Raw genomic sequence first — 14,204 nt, 5'->3', positions numbered from 1 at the left:
TCCAATTTCAATTATCAGAAATATATTTTCACATTATTTAAATAATAAAACTAATTAATTATCTTAATTATTTAAATGCCATTTTTGAAAATACCATTTTATTTAAAAAATAATTTGTGAAAAATATAATTAATTGATTAATTTGTCTCAATTACATTTATTTATTGAGTCCTTTTAAACAATAAAAATAGTCAATCGATTTAATCACTCATATAATTCAATCATCTATTAATGGTTCATAATTAAAGTAGGAATTAATCACTATTTAACCTCTTTAAATATATCTTGTTTCCTTAAGTACCATTTACTTTACTGGTGAAGGTTAATTCATAAACTGATTTATGAATTTGAGCTCAATAACCTTTCAGTTCCAAATTCCAACCCTTAACATAACCATTATTCAATTCCCCTCGGAAAGGTATAGATTCCATATCTATATATTATGTTCCCAACCATTTACATCAATGAGTTCCCAAAACAAAAGTTTTCAACCTGATCATTCTGATAAACCATAACGAATGAATCAAATAATTCATATGACATAAACAAAAGTTCATAATAACTTCAGGATTAAGATCAATTTTTATATGATCATCTTAATGATATGTTTAATTAATACTTATAAAGTAAACAATATTATTAAGTATTAATTACATATCAGAGCCTGTTCATGTATAACCACTTTATACAAAGTACCTCCACTAAGATGTCCTACTACATCACTAATTCGAATCTAGATTACATGTATTCATAATACTAGCGAACCATACTTATATTATTTGATCCAAAGATTTCATATAACTTTGTTTTACTGTGAACTGTTTAAATTTGCTCCCTATAATCTTAATGCTCTTGTACCAATACCTTAGCTGCAGTGGTCAAGCGGTCGCATATCTACACATCGCCACCTAAGCTCTCCACTCAAGGCTGGGTAAGCTTTTCTTTCCCTTTACCTGCACCACATAGCACCCGTGAGCCAAGGCTCAACAAGAAAACTCATTACTGTAGGTATACAATATCAATGAATAATTATGATTATCATACTAGGGCTTGTAGCCCAAATAAAATAAGTGAAGATCAACAAATGATTATGGTAATCATTCTGGGGCTTACCGCCCAATCGAATGAGTGATTAATAAATCACACGTTATTTAAGTGACTAATGAGTCACACATTTGATAGGTGACTAATAAGTCTACCTCAAGGATTTGTCCCCTGTATGAATGACTAATAAGTCCATCTCTAGGGTTCTGCTCCTTAAATAGATGGCTAATAAGTCTATCTCTGGGGATCCGCTTCCTAAGCCATGTGACGTGCCAGTCACCTTTGCCTTTTGGCTCTGGCTCTGGCTCTAAGTAACTAGCCTTTAGACTAGACAAGCACTTTTGTTTTCATCGAACTTAAGGTCGGTCAAGCATTTCATGCTTATGTTGATAATGCTTATGTCGATTAGATCTAATCTTTTCAGCTTGCGTTAAACACGCTAATACCGTTCTTGACCCATAGGTCAATCCCATACGACCAGTGCTCAGTACTTCTGTCAAACTTGACTAATAAGTCAGTACCATTCACAGATAAGCAAGACTACTAAGCATTTATAATGCAATCAATGTTTACATATAGAGCACTCAACATGCCTCATCAATAACCATGCATGTCACATACTGGGTGCAGTTTTCTTACCTCTGGTTTGAGCGTGAAATAATAAAAGAACGACCCTTGAGAACGATCAATCCTTAAGTCCCTTAGCGGTCACCCAGTCATAACCAAATAATAAACTCCCATCAATAAATTGAGTAATAAAAGGTACCCGGACCAAGACCTAGCCTTCGGGACATCGAATCCTACTAAACCGGGTAGGAGGAACGATCTCGAGGCCTAAGGTTCGAGTTTCCATGATTAAAACACCATTCTGGCTACAAATGCCCTTAAGCGCTGGGGCCCCACCCTACTGAGTCGCAGCCCGCCTCCCAAAAATAGAGGCATTGGCCTCCACTGCCTGCACCACGCGCCGCGGCCAGCCTCCCAAGTGCCGCGGTCCCAAGGCCCTTCAGCTCCACCTCTCTGTAATTTTCAGAGGTCGGAGTGAAATTGTCCCTTGAATTCCTAAATATGATGATCTGAAAGAGTAATTTGCTCAGCTATAAGTTTACTTGGCAGTCCAAGATGAACTTCACAAGTTTTTCCTTATTGATCCAATGTACTCTGTCAACCATTATCAGGCTAGAAAGGACCCACCATGAATAGCAGATCTAGTTAAGAAAAGAAATACAGTAGACTTTAACAAAGATGTGCTACTTTTGCCACTTGAGACTAGCTCAAATGATTTAATGGATAAGTGTGAGAGGTCCAAGTTGCAGTGATCTAAATATATCTAATTAAAAAAAAATGAACATGCCATTTCTTTTTAAATAAGAAATGTACATACATCTGGAATTTTCTCTGGGCGTCCATTAAGACCTCCAGATTTGAATTGCCGCTCACACAACCACCATCCAAGAAGGTCTTTGTTGATATGATGCAGAGACCCCGTAATAGCAAGAGCACCCACACAGCAGAAAACTGCAATGATGGTGACAAAGCATAATCGTCATTCTTGACTAGACTAGTAGAAGTAAAGCACAGGAGGCATAATTTCAAAACCAAAATTTAATAAACTCGTATTGCAATAGACTTGTAATTTACTTTACCCAGCATGAGACTCTCCACCAGGTGTACATCCAAATCCACCATCCATATTTTTGCAACTAACTATATACTTCACAGCCTTCTCAACATTAATTTTATTCAACTGATGCAGCAATGCAAGGCCGCATATTCCAATATAGGAGAATCTAATACAATTTAAAGGCAAAAAAAAAAAATCAATGAATACTAAATTCAACAAAACAAGAGACACAAAGAAGAAAATAAGAAACAAGACTACCTTGTATCAACTTCACCCCATTCATCCCCGGAAAATGACCCATCTTTATTTTGTAGCCCAGCAACATCTGATCTAATAGCTAAGCAACACAATAAAGTAACTATGCATTCAATAGTTATTACTACTAATTACTAATTTTGTTAAGATATAAAATCTCATAGCCAAGTAATCACCTATCCTTTTTTAAGCTAGCAAAGCTACACTACCTCTAGAATACCAAAAATAATATAAAATATTTGTAATAAGACGAAAGAAGATTGCTTTTCAAACAAATGTAAAAGTAATTTGAACATAAACAAATGGGGAAAATGATACAATTTGACACCTTTTCAATGTCTAGAACATCAAGCTTATCAAAGAGGGCTAAAACTTGCACAGCACTTAGGGGCGTTTGGTACATGGGTTTTGACTTGATAGGAATAGGCCTAAAATTTCTTAGAAATTAAAGAAGGGGATGCTAAACCATAGAAAAGCAGCATTGCTATGTTTGGTTGCCCTCAGAAATATTATTATGATTCCAATGAATATTGATATTAACTTGTTTGGTTGCACATAGAAACAAAATGTGATTTATTCTTTTTTTTTTAATAATTAATTTTTTTTTTTGTAAAATACAAATAAATCAGTTTTTCTTTATTTTTTTCCAAATATTAAAAATATTTTTGTAACTATTTTTTATTATCAATGTTGCATGTATAAAAACAATAAAAAAAAATATCATTAAATAATAAATAAAAAAAATAAAATATAATAGCATATTTTCAAATTATATTGGTCAAAGTTTCATTCCAATGAGTAAAATTACAAACATAAGCTCTCAAAACATGATCCAAAAATGGCATATTATATTGCCAAAAGTTTCATCCAAAAGATGAAATATGAACTTGCAAAAAGTTTCATCCAAAAGGTGGCATATTATCTTGCCAAAGTTTCAACTAAAAGGTGACATTATTTTGCCAAAAGTTTCATCCAAAAGTGAAAGGACATACATTTCCCAAAGCCATCACCATTACTATTTTCCAAAATACTATCACATATTAGATCTCACCTCATTCAAAGAGCCCAAATATGAATCCCAACTTGAATTCATCATCCAATGTGAATAAAAAATCTATGTAAGCTTGGTTTTCGATAAGAAGTTTTCCAGCTTTGACTCGTTGTTCATTTGTTAGCCCATCAATTTTTTTCAGTTCATCAAACACTTTCATCCTTCTAGTAGCACCTTCTATCTCAATCTGGAAACAATCAACAATTCTTCGAATACTATCACCAGCAACAACTTGTATGTCACCAAATTTTTTCATTGTGTCAGTCAATACCTGAACCAATGGATCTTCATTCCTAGACCTCTTTCTACTTTTCTTACTTAACTATGTTGAAGTTGTCGCCGTCCTTGTATGACTATTGGTTGCATTACCAATAAGATCATCTATTGGAAATAAATGATCAAACTTGGAATTTGCATCATTGTCTACCTCTTTATAAATCTCATCAACCGTTTTACAAAATCCCATAGCTCCTTGCTCATTTGCACGATCCTTCCCAAATACAGTAAGTGAATCTTCATAATGAGGAAATGCTTTATTCCTTTAGCCTTTTGCATTTGGATGACTCTGTAATAGTTAAAAGCTATAGAGAAAGAATTAATATGTGATTAAGTTCTAAATTAAATTTAACAATAAGGTGACACTTACCTTAATCCATTCATCAAACACACTTTTTTTAGCAACAACACACTTTAGTTCCTCATTCCAACCAAACCACTTGTTGAAGGTCCCAACATTTCAGATATTGCATGAAATTGTTTCTTTAGTATCTTGATACGAGAATCAATGTGGGGTTGTGCTTTCAATCCACAATGAGGAATTTTCTCACATATCCATTTTTCTAATTATTGTAAATAGCCAGTTTTGAAGGTCCCATTGTCTGCTTTCCATTTTCCACTATTTACCAACTCCAACAAACACTCAACCAACTTTGAATCCTCAATTGAAGTCCACTGATGCTTTTTTCCTAGAATGGATGTTAATTTTTCCAGAGCATCCATTTTTATAGCAATAAATATATTAACATATAAAATTGATCTAAGAACATTGATATAATATGATAACATTGTCATGGATATAAAATTAAACTAAGAACATAGATATAAATTGATAGCATAAACTGCCAACATTATAAATTTCCATACAAATTCCAAGCATTTACAAACCAAATCAAATAAAATCCATATAATTTGGAAACATCCAACACATAATGATAAAATTGTTTCAAACAAAATCAAAGACAAATAATGCAAAGAAATACAATTTAGGTATGCCTCCTCCCTCGCCATTGGTCAAACATCTCTCAGCTAAGTTGTCTCTCCAAGAAGTCCATGCGTTAGATATTTCAATATGTGTATAATGATCATTGCCTACACTTTCATCTTCATCACAATTTTCATCCTCACTTTCCCCTATTGCTTGTTCTAGGGGTTCGATAAGCATTTCTCTTCTAATCAAGTTGTGAAGAAGGCAGCATGCCAAAATAATTCGACATTGAATTTTGACCGGATAGTATGATCTACCTCTAAGAATTGCCCATCGTCCCTTCAATAGTCCAAATGCTTTCTCTAGTACATTTCGAGCTGAAGAATGTTTACTATTGAAAAATTCAGCAGGAGTATTAGATGGGATATCCTAATCATTCAAGTGATATCGTTGTCCTCTATATGGTGCTAAAAAGCCTTCACCATTGGGATATCCAACATCAAATAAGTAGTAATGTCCTGTAAATTAATTAACAATATTGTGAACCAATTATGAAACTAACTTGTATATGTATGATATTACTGTTAGGAGTGTGTCCTAAAAGCATGTAAAAGACATTTGTTTTTCCTGTGAATAAATAAATACAATGGTTTATTATTGTTGTTATATTTAGATTTTTAAATTACTGTTTGAATAATTTTGTATTAGTATGAGAGAATTAAGATCACATGAATGAATAAAAATAGTCAACAACAACAAATTAAAGTTATGGAATTCTTTAATTGGAGTTGTAAGTACGGTTTGCTGAGTATCATAATGATACAAATAATCTAGTTTCGGATTATTGATGTGGTAAGAAATCTCAGTAAAGGTTCTTTATATAATATGATTATATATGACATGGACAGATATGAATTAAAGTCTTTATCCAAAAACAATTTAACAATAAAGACTTGTAATTCATATCATAACTGATGATCATTTATAGATCAACCTAAATCCTGAGTGTTCATGAACTCCTGTTCATGTTTATTAAATCTTTTGATTCATTCGTTAAGGTCTCTTCAAAGAATGAGGCTAATGAATTTTGTGTTGGAGATTTAATATCATGTATGGCTGGGAACATGTATCAACAATACGGAATCTAATCTTTCCTAACGGATTGTATATTAGTTCCTTTAAGGGTTAATTCTGGAACTGAATGATTTTGAGCTCAAATCTATAATTAGATTATAGATTAATTATTCACTAGTGAATTAATGGTACTTAAGGAATAAGAAGTAAATTAGAAAGGTAAAATGGTTATTCTTCCATTCTAATTTATGAACTAATTAATTAAAGGGTTGAACTATTGTAAGATGGTTATATCAATGGACGACTTGAGATAAGATTTCTGTAAAAGTATATCTATAATATAAAGAGTGCAATTCTAAATTTATAGTGGAGAAATATAAAAATTAATAAATTAACTATTATAATTAAAGAGTTTAATTATTTAGTTTCAATTTATTGGAGCTTAATGTTATAGGTCCATGGTCCCCGAAATGGCTCAAACAAACACTGACAAAGGTAAATACAAAAAATGGACAAAAGGACTTATTTGATAAGTAAAAATATTTTTCTATGCATCAAACATAATTATTGTATAATTATGTGTAATTAATTAATTAAGAATTAATTAATTATTTGATTTAACAAAAATATAATTAATTTTGAATTAATTTATTTTTGGGTTTCTTGGTATTTAAATAATAATAAAAATTGGGAAAAATCACATGCCATCCCTGGCATGTGGTACACGTGTAACACGGTGCACAGTCACTGTGCTACACGCATAAGAGACTCTAAGCAGTTTCTTGGTTGCACAATTTTAGTTATTTAAGTATTAAATAAATAATGAGATATTATAATATGATTAAAATATTATTATTTAAACAAAAATATGATAACTCATTAGTTATTTTCAAATTGTTTAAAATAACTAATATTTTATTTTTAATATATTGGATATATTAAATATAGGATATCAGTTTTTCAGAACATAACTTTTCAGGGATAGAAAAATATCTTGAAATCTCTCTCAGAGAAAGAGAACAGTGATACAAACAAAAGTCACTGTTCTTCACAAAACCTAGGTCCAAATTTTATCAGATCTCATGTGTTGAGAACATCTGATAATTAGATTTTGCCTATTATTTTGTATAGCGAGCCCACACTCGTTCTTTGTGTGCTGAGAACATTTTGGAAGATCTTGGTGTGAGATCTCAAGGATTTTGCCATACAACAAGATAGAAGCAAGGAAGGACCTGAGGTAATTTTTCTATTCATGTCTTTGAGTCAATATATATATATATGCATGTGAAGAAGTAGATCTACAAATCTTGTGGGATTAAATTAACAATTTGATTGTTGTTCTGCTGCATATAATCTCTGATTTGATCAATAAAAACCAGCAAATGGTACCAGAGCCATCTTCACATATATATATATATATATGTTTCTGTGTGTGTTTACTTTTATGCATTTATTTATTTTGATGAATGAATGGATGGCTTAATATGATTGAATGCATGGGAATGTTGATTCGTTAATTGTATGGTGTTTTTGGGTTAGGATTTGTTTATGATTAGATCATTGTGTAAGCCATTAAAGGGCATAGGATTTATGTAATTTTATTTGGTTTTTGACACCATAAAATTGTAATTCCGATCACACAAAAGTCAGAACGGAGCCCGGGATTCAGAATTTATCCCCCGCTCCTCCGAGGCCGCCCTCCGAGCCGCTGCCGGGACGTCGTACGGACCCGTCCGTACAGATCCGTACGGTTCCGTACAACCCGGCCCCGGCAGCCCCGTTTGACGCCACGTGTCCCCGTCCTGCTGGTCCAGAATTTTTTTATTTTTCTGAAATTATTATGTTATTTGTTTTTAAAATTTTGAAATGTTAAATATCCTATTTAGTAGAAATTTGATATTTAAATAATGTGATAATTTTGTTATCCTAACAAACATTTTTTTTGAAAATCTTATTTCAAAATTTAATTTTAAAAATAACAGATTTTATTTAATTATTTCAGTTTCTAATTTTAATTAAAAGTTTTTTAATTAAAAAAAAATAAAAATAATGATTATTTAAAAGTTTGTTTTAATTAATCAAAATAATTAGAAAATTGTTTTCTTATTATTATTCTGGACCAACAATGACACATATCCTACCGACAATAAAGTAAAGAAGTCCGATGGATATCAATGTGGTTTTATTTTATTTTTTAATTTTATAAAGTGATTGTAAAATTAAAAATACCCAAAAGCACCTGGTTCAACATTTATTGTTTATTTATTTATTTAAATAATTATTTTCATGTGATTGATAACATGTTCATGCATTTTATGCCATACATAAAAACCCACACAGTCATAATCATGCATCTCATTAGTAGAAACATGATTATTAGGATTGTCCTATATGTTTATATGAATTGTTTTGCGAAATCAATTGCATGTAAATTACTTAGTTTTATTTTTGAAAACTTGGTAAAATATCACACCAATTTTTTTAAGTCTTTATGACTTAATTTCTTTAAACCAACTTTTTTTTAAAAAGTGTTTTTTAGTAAAGTTTAGATGAACATAATTGGTAATTTAAAATTGGATATGGACCTAGAAACTCACTTTCTTTCCAATTTTAATTATGTTCATAAGGTTTAAAGATGTTATAATTAATTTGGAATTAATTAGGTTAAAAACACTTATTTCAAAATAGTGAGTGGGAGAGGGTTGATAACTCAACATAACCCATGGTCTCCATTATTAATATAACACCGTGAGATATGAATAGCGCCTCGCGACAACTTTTTTTTCGTCCCCCTAAGGAAGGTGTCTAGACATATCAATAGCAAGGTTGTATTTCTTACAAAGATAGGAACTAATGATGTATTTTAGGTTTGACCGACCCTAAGGCGGCATGTCCTAAGTTAAGTCATGAACTCTGAAATAATGGGTTACACTCACAAACTTATAATTAAGCTTTTGCAGTGGATAATCATAACTTGACCAAACTAAGCGGTACTTTAATGTTTAAAAGAGAAAATAAAGAGTTATTTTAAGTTTTAAACAATAAAGATAAGAATGTCTTATAAATTCTCTAAAATTAATTTGACCGACCCTAAGGCAGCACTTTAATTGTTAGAAAATTTTATCGTGGAAATTAATCTTTATTTTATGTGTTTTAATTGTGCTCATGCATCACGTTTAATTTCTGAAACTTTGATATTTATTTTTCTAAATATAATAATATTTATTTGTATTTATTTATTGCCAGCAAAAATGTCTATTGGGGAATTACACACCGATGCTTTTCTCAAATCTTTGGTTTTTTAACCTGAAAATATGCAACACTGGTTTCGAGGCATGTTGACCATTTTTTCTTATAAGAAGATGATGTCAACAGTCTATGAAAAACCTCCAACCGAACCACCTCTGGCTACTAGCTATGAAGCAGAAGAAAAATATGCAAATTGGATGAAATCCGATCGGTTGGCACGTTATTGCATGCTTTCAACCATGCCCGACGAAACAAAGGAAAAACATATACACTATGACTCAGCACATGAGATGTGGCGAGCAATGACAGATGAAGTCTTTGCTGAGTGTCATCATTTATGTCAAACAAAAAAGGTAAATAAGATTTACATATATTTTTTCAACTTTGAATGGTGGATTCAAATACTATGAATATCATATTCAAATTTTTGGATAGTAGATTCAAAAATATATGCCATTGATCTATATTTTTCTTTTGTTTTTCCTTTCGCAGCATCAAAACCCTGAAAAGGAGGAAGAGACTGATGAGGATTTGAATAGCAAGTAAAGAGATGGAGAAGTTGGAGAGTAGTTTTATTTAGTAATTTTTATTGTTAGTTGAACAATTTAAATTTCTTTATTTTGTTTTAGAAATTTTATATTTCTTTAAATAAAGAAAACTACAGTCTAGAAATTTAGTTTATTATTAGTAATTTTGATTATTAATGTTTGGAAACTTATTTCTAATTTTTGCATAACATTTATTTCTTTTATTAATAAAGTAGTTATTATTTAAAGAAATTATCTATTTACTTGTTATGCAAATGCTTTGGGATAAACAAAGTTTACATAATTATGATGAATGACAAATTTTTTTATAATTATGAATTATTTAAAACAGCTAATTCTAGATCTATTAAACTAATTCCGATAGTGAAACATATCTGTAGCACTTGAGATTGGGCCATATTGGTTTATACAGAATAAATACGCTTGTAAAGGATAGTCCTTTAAAGAGAACCATCTATTGGATCTCTCCCTATTTGTAAATCCTGTCTAGAAGGCAAAATGACCAAGAGACCTTTCTCTGCTAAAGGTTCAAGAGCCACAAAACCACTTCAGCTAGTACATACGGATGTTGCAATCCACTTAATGTACAAGCAAGAGGAGGTTATGAATATTTCGTCACTTTCATTGACGATTATTCAAGATATGGTTACCTATACTTAATGCAAAGAAAATCTGAAACTTTTGGAAAGTTCAAAGAATTTCAAGCAGAGGCTGAAAAGCAATTAGGTAAATCACTAAAAGTTCTTCAATCTGATCAAGGAGGAGAGTACTTGGATTGTGAATTCAAGGACCATTTATGTGAGCATGACATTCAATCCCAACTCACTACACCTGAAACGCCACAGTAAAATGGTGTTTCAGAAAGACGGAATAGAACGTTATTAGATATGATTAGATGAATGATGATTTTCTCATCATTACCACTATCATTCAGGGGCTATGTGTTTCAATGTGTTCTATACATATTGAATGATGTTCCATCTAAGTCTATCCAAAAGACACTCATAGAATTAAGGAATGGTTGTAAACCTAGTTTACACCATTTTTGAATTTAGGGGTGTCCTGCACATGTGCTTAAAGGAAAGACCGGGAAGTTGGAAACACACTCTAAAGTGTGCATGTTTGTGGGATATTCCAAAGAGACTAGAGGTGGATTTTTCTATAGTCCAAAAGAAAATAAAACATTTGTATTGACAAATGTAACTTTTCTTGAATATGACTATGTTAATAACCACAAACCTCGCAGAAAGGTTGTTCTGGAGGAGATGATCTTGAATGAAGTTGCAAAGTCACCAGCAATAACTAATGAAAAACGGCAAGAGGAAACTGCTAGTTCTAGTCAGAATAGTAGAGAACTTCATCGTAGTGGGAGGATTAGTAAGTAACTCACGCACTATGAACACGAAGTTCAAATGCTTGTGTTTGACACAAACAAAGACGATCCATTGACATTTGAAGATGCAATGAATGATTCTGACAAGGAAAAATGGCAAGAAGCCATGAACCAAGAAATGGAATCGATGTATTCCAATTCTGTCTAGGTTCTTGAAGATCCACCTGAGAATATCAAACCCATTGGTTGCAAGTGGATATTCAAGAAGAAAAGAGGAGTGGATGGGAAAGTAGAGACTTTCAAAGCAAGGCCTGTAGCCAAAGGTTACACACAGAAAGAAGGGGTTGACTATGAAGAAACCTTTTCTCCTGTAGCCATGCTAAAATCCATTCGTATACTCTTGTCCATAGCTGCGTGCATGGATTGCGAGATCTGCAAATGGATGTCAAAACAGCTTTTTTGAATGGCTACCTTGACAAAACCATTTACATGTCTCAACCAGAAGGGTTCGAATTAAAGTTCAAGAGAAAAAAATTTGCGAGCTTCTTAGGTCCATTCATGGACTCAAACAAGCTTCTAGATCTTGGAATCTTAGATTTGATGACACATGTAAAACATTTGGTTGTTGAACAAAATGTTGAAAAACCTTGTATCTATAAACAAATCAAAGATGGTACAGTAGTATTCCTCATTCTTTACATTGATGATATATTACTGATTGGATATGACGTAACATCATTATCAAGGGTAAAGAACCAGTTAGCTGAACAACTCCAAATGTAAGATTTGGGAGAAGCCAAGTCTGTTCTGGGCATTAAAATTCTTAGAGATAGATAGAACAAAACTTAGGCACTGTCTCAAGCAACTTATATTGATAAGGTGCTAGAATGCTTTAATAAGCAAACCTCCAAAAAGGGTGATATGCCAACCCGTTCTGGAGTATTCCTTTCCAAGGAGCAGTGTCCCAAAACACCTCAGGAAGAGGAAGATATGAGACAGTATTCCTATGCCTCAGCAGTAGGCAGTCTGATGTACGCCATATTATGTACAAGACCTGACATTTGTTATGCAGTAGGGATAGTCAGCCGTTATCAATCCATTCTTGGATTGAGTCATTGGATTGCAGTGAAGAATATTCTCAAGTATCTTAGAAATACTAGAAATTATATGTTTGTATATTCAGGTGGAGACCTGAACCCCACTGGTTACACTGATTCTGATTTTCAATCAGACAGAGTTAATCAGAAATCGACTTATGGATCAATGTTTATTCTTGGAGGAGGAGCATTTGTCTGGCTAAGTATTAAACAAGACAGCATTGCATACTCCACCATGGAAGCCGAGTATATAGCAACTTGTGAAGCAGCTAAAGAGGCTGAGTGGCTCAAAAATTTCTACTCCGATCTGAAAGTTGTTCCAGAAGTGGAGAAACCACTTGTTCTTTACTGTGACAACAGTGGAGCAGTGGCTAATTCTAAAGAACCAAGAAGCCACAAGAGGGGAAAGCATATAGAGTGCAAATACAACTTGGTCAGATAAATCGTACATAGAGGAGATGTGTCCATTCTGAAAATTGCATTAGAACACAACTTGGCAGACCCGATCACGAAGACACTTCCTACAAAGCAATTCGAGGATCATGTACGAAATATGGGATTGAGAGAAATGCCTCACTTGCTTTAAGTACAAGTGGGAGATTGTTAGGAGTGTGTCCTAAAAGCATGTAAAAGACATTTGTTTTTCCTGTGAATAAATAAATACAATGGTTTATTATTATTGTTATATTTAGATTGTTAAATTATTGTTTGAATAATTTTTTAAATATCAGAAAAATTCCATATTCATTATTGAGGATGTGATCTTGTATTAGTACGAGAGAATTAAGATCACATGAATGAATAAAAATAGTCAACAACAACAAATTAAAGTTATGGAATTCTTTAATTTGAGTTGTAAGTACAGTTTGCTGAGTATCATAATGATACAAATAATCTAGATTCGGATTATTGATGTGGTAAGACATCTCGGTAAAGGTGATTTATATAATATGATTATATATGACATGGACAGATATGAATTAAAGTCTTTATCCAAAAACCATTTAACAATAAAGACTTCTAATTCATATCATAACTGAGGATCATTTATAGATCAACCTAAATCCTGAGGGTTCATGAACTCCTGTTCATGTTTATTAAATCTTGTGATTCATTTGTTAAGGTCTCTTCAAAGAATGAGGCTAATGACTTTTGTTTTGGAGATTTAATATCATGGATGGCTGGGAACATGTATCAACAATACGGAATCTAATATTTCCTAACGGATCGTATATTAGTTCCCTTAAGGGTTAATTATGGAACTGAATGATTTTGAGCTCAAATCTATAATTAGATTATAGATTAATTATTCACTAGTGAATTAATGGTACTTAAGGAATAAGAAGTAAATTAGAAAGGTAAAATGGTTATTCTTCCATTCTAATTTATGAACAAATTAATTAGAGGGTTGAACTATTGTAAGATGGTTATATCAATGGACGACTTAAGATAAGATTTCTGTAAAAGTATATCTATAACATAAAGAGTGCAATTCTGAATTTATAGTGGAGAAATATAAAAATTAATAAATTAACTATTATAATTAAAGAGTTTAATTATTTAGTTTCAATTTATTGGAGCTTAATGTTATAGGTCCATGGTCCCCGAAATGGCTCAAACAAACACTGACAAAGGTAAATACAAAAAATGGACAAAAGGACTTATTTGATAAGTAAAAATATTTTTCTATGCATCAAACATAATTATTGTATAATTATGTGTAAT

At 32.0% G+C, this 14,204-nt stretch overlaps 1 pseudogene; it reads right to left on the bottom strand.

Moving 5' to 3' along the window:
* Positions 1–2,141: 2,141 nt before the first annotated feature.
* LOC133832153 (geranylgeranyl transferase type-2 subunit beta 1-like) overlaps positions 2,142–14,204 on the bottom strand; it is a 52,060-nt pseudogene continuing 39,997 nt past the window's right edge.

This window comes from Humulus lupulus, chromosome 4 (assembly GCF_963169125.1).
Source record: "Humulus lupulus chromosome 4, drHumLupu1.1, whole genome shotgun sequence".
Taxonomy (NCBI): domain Eukaryota; kingdom Viridiplantae; phylum Streptophyta; class Magnoliopsida; order Rosales; family Cannabaceae; genus Humulus; species Humulus lupulus.
The sequence above is the reverse complement of the archived record's forward strand: the minus strand, read 5'-3'. Positions and strand labels throughout refer to the sequence as shown.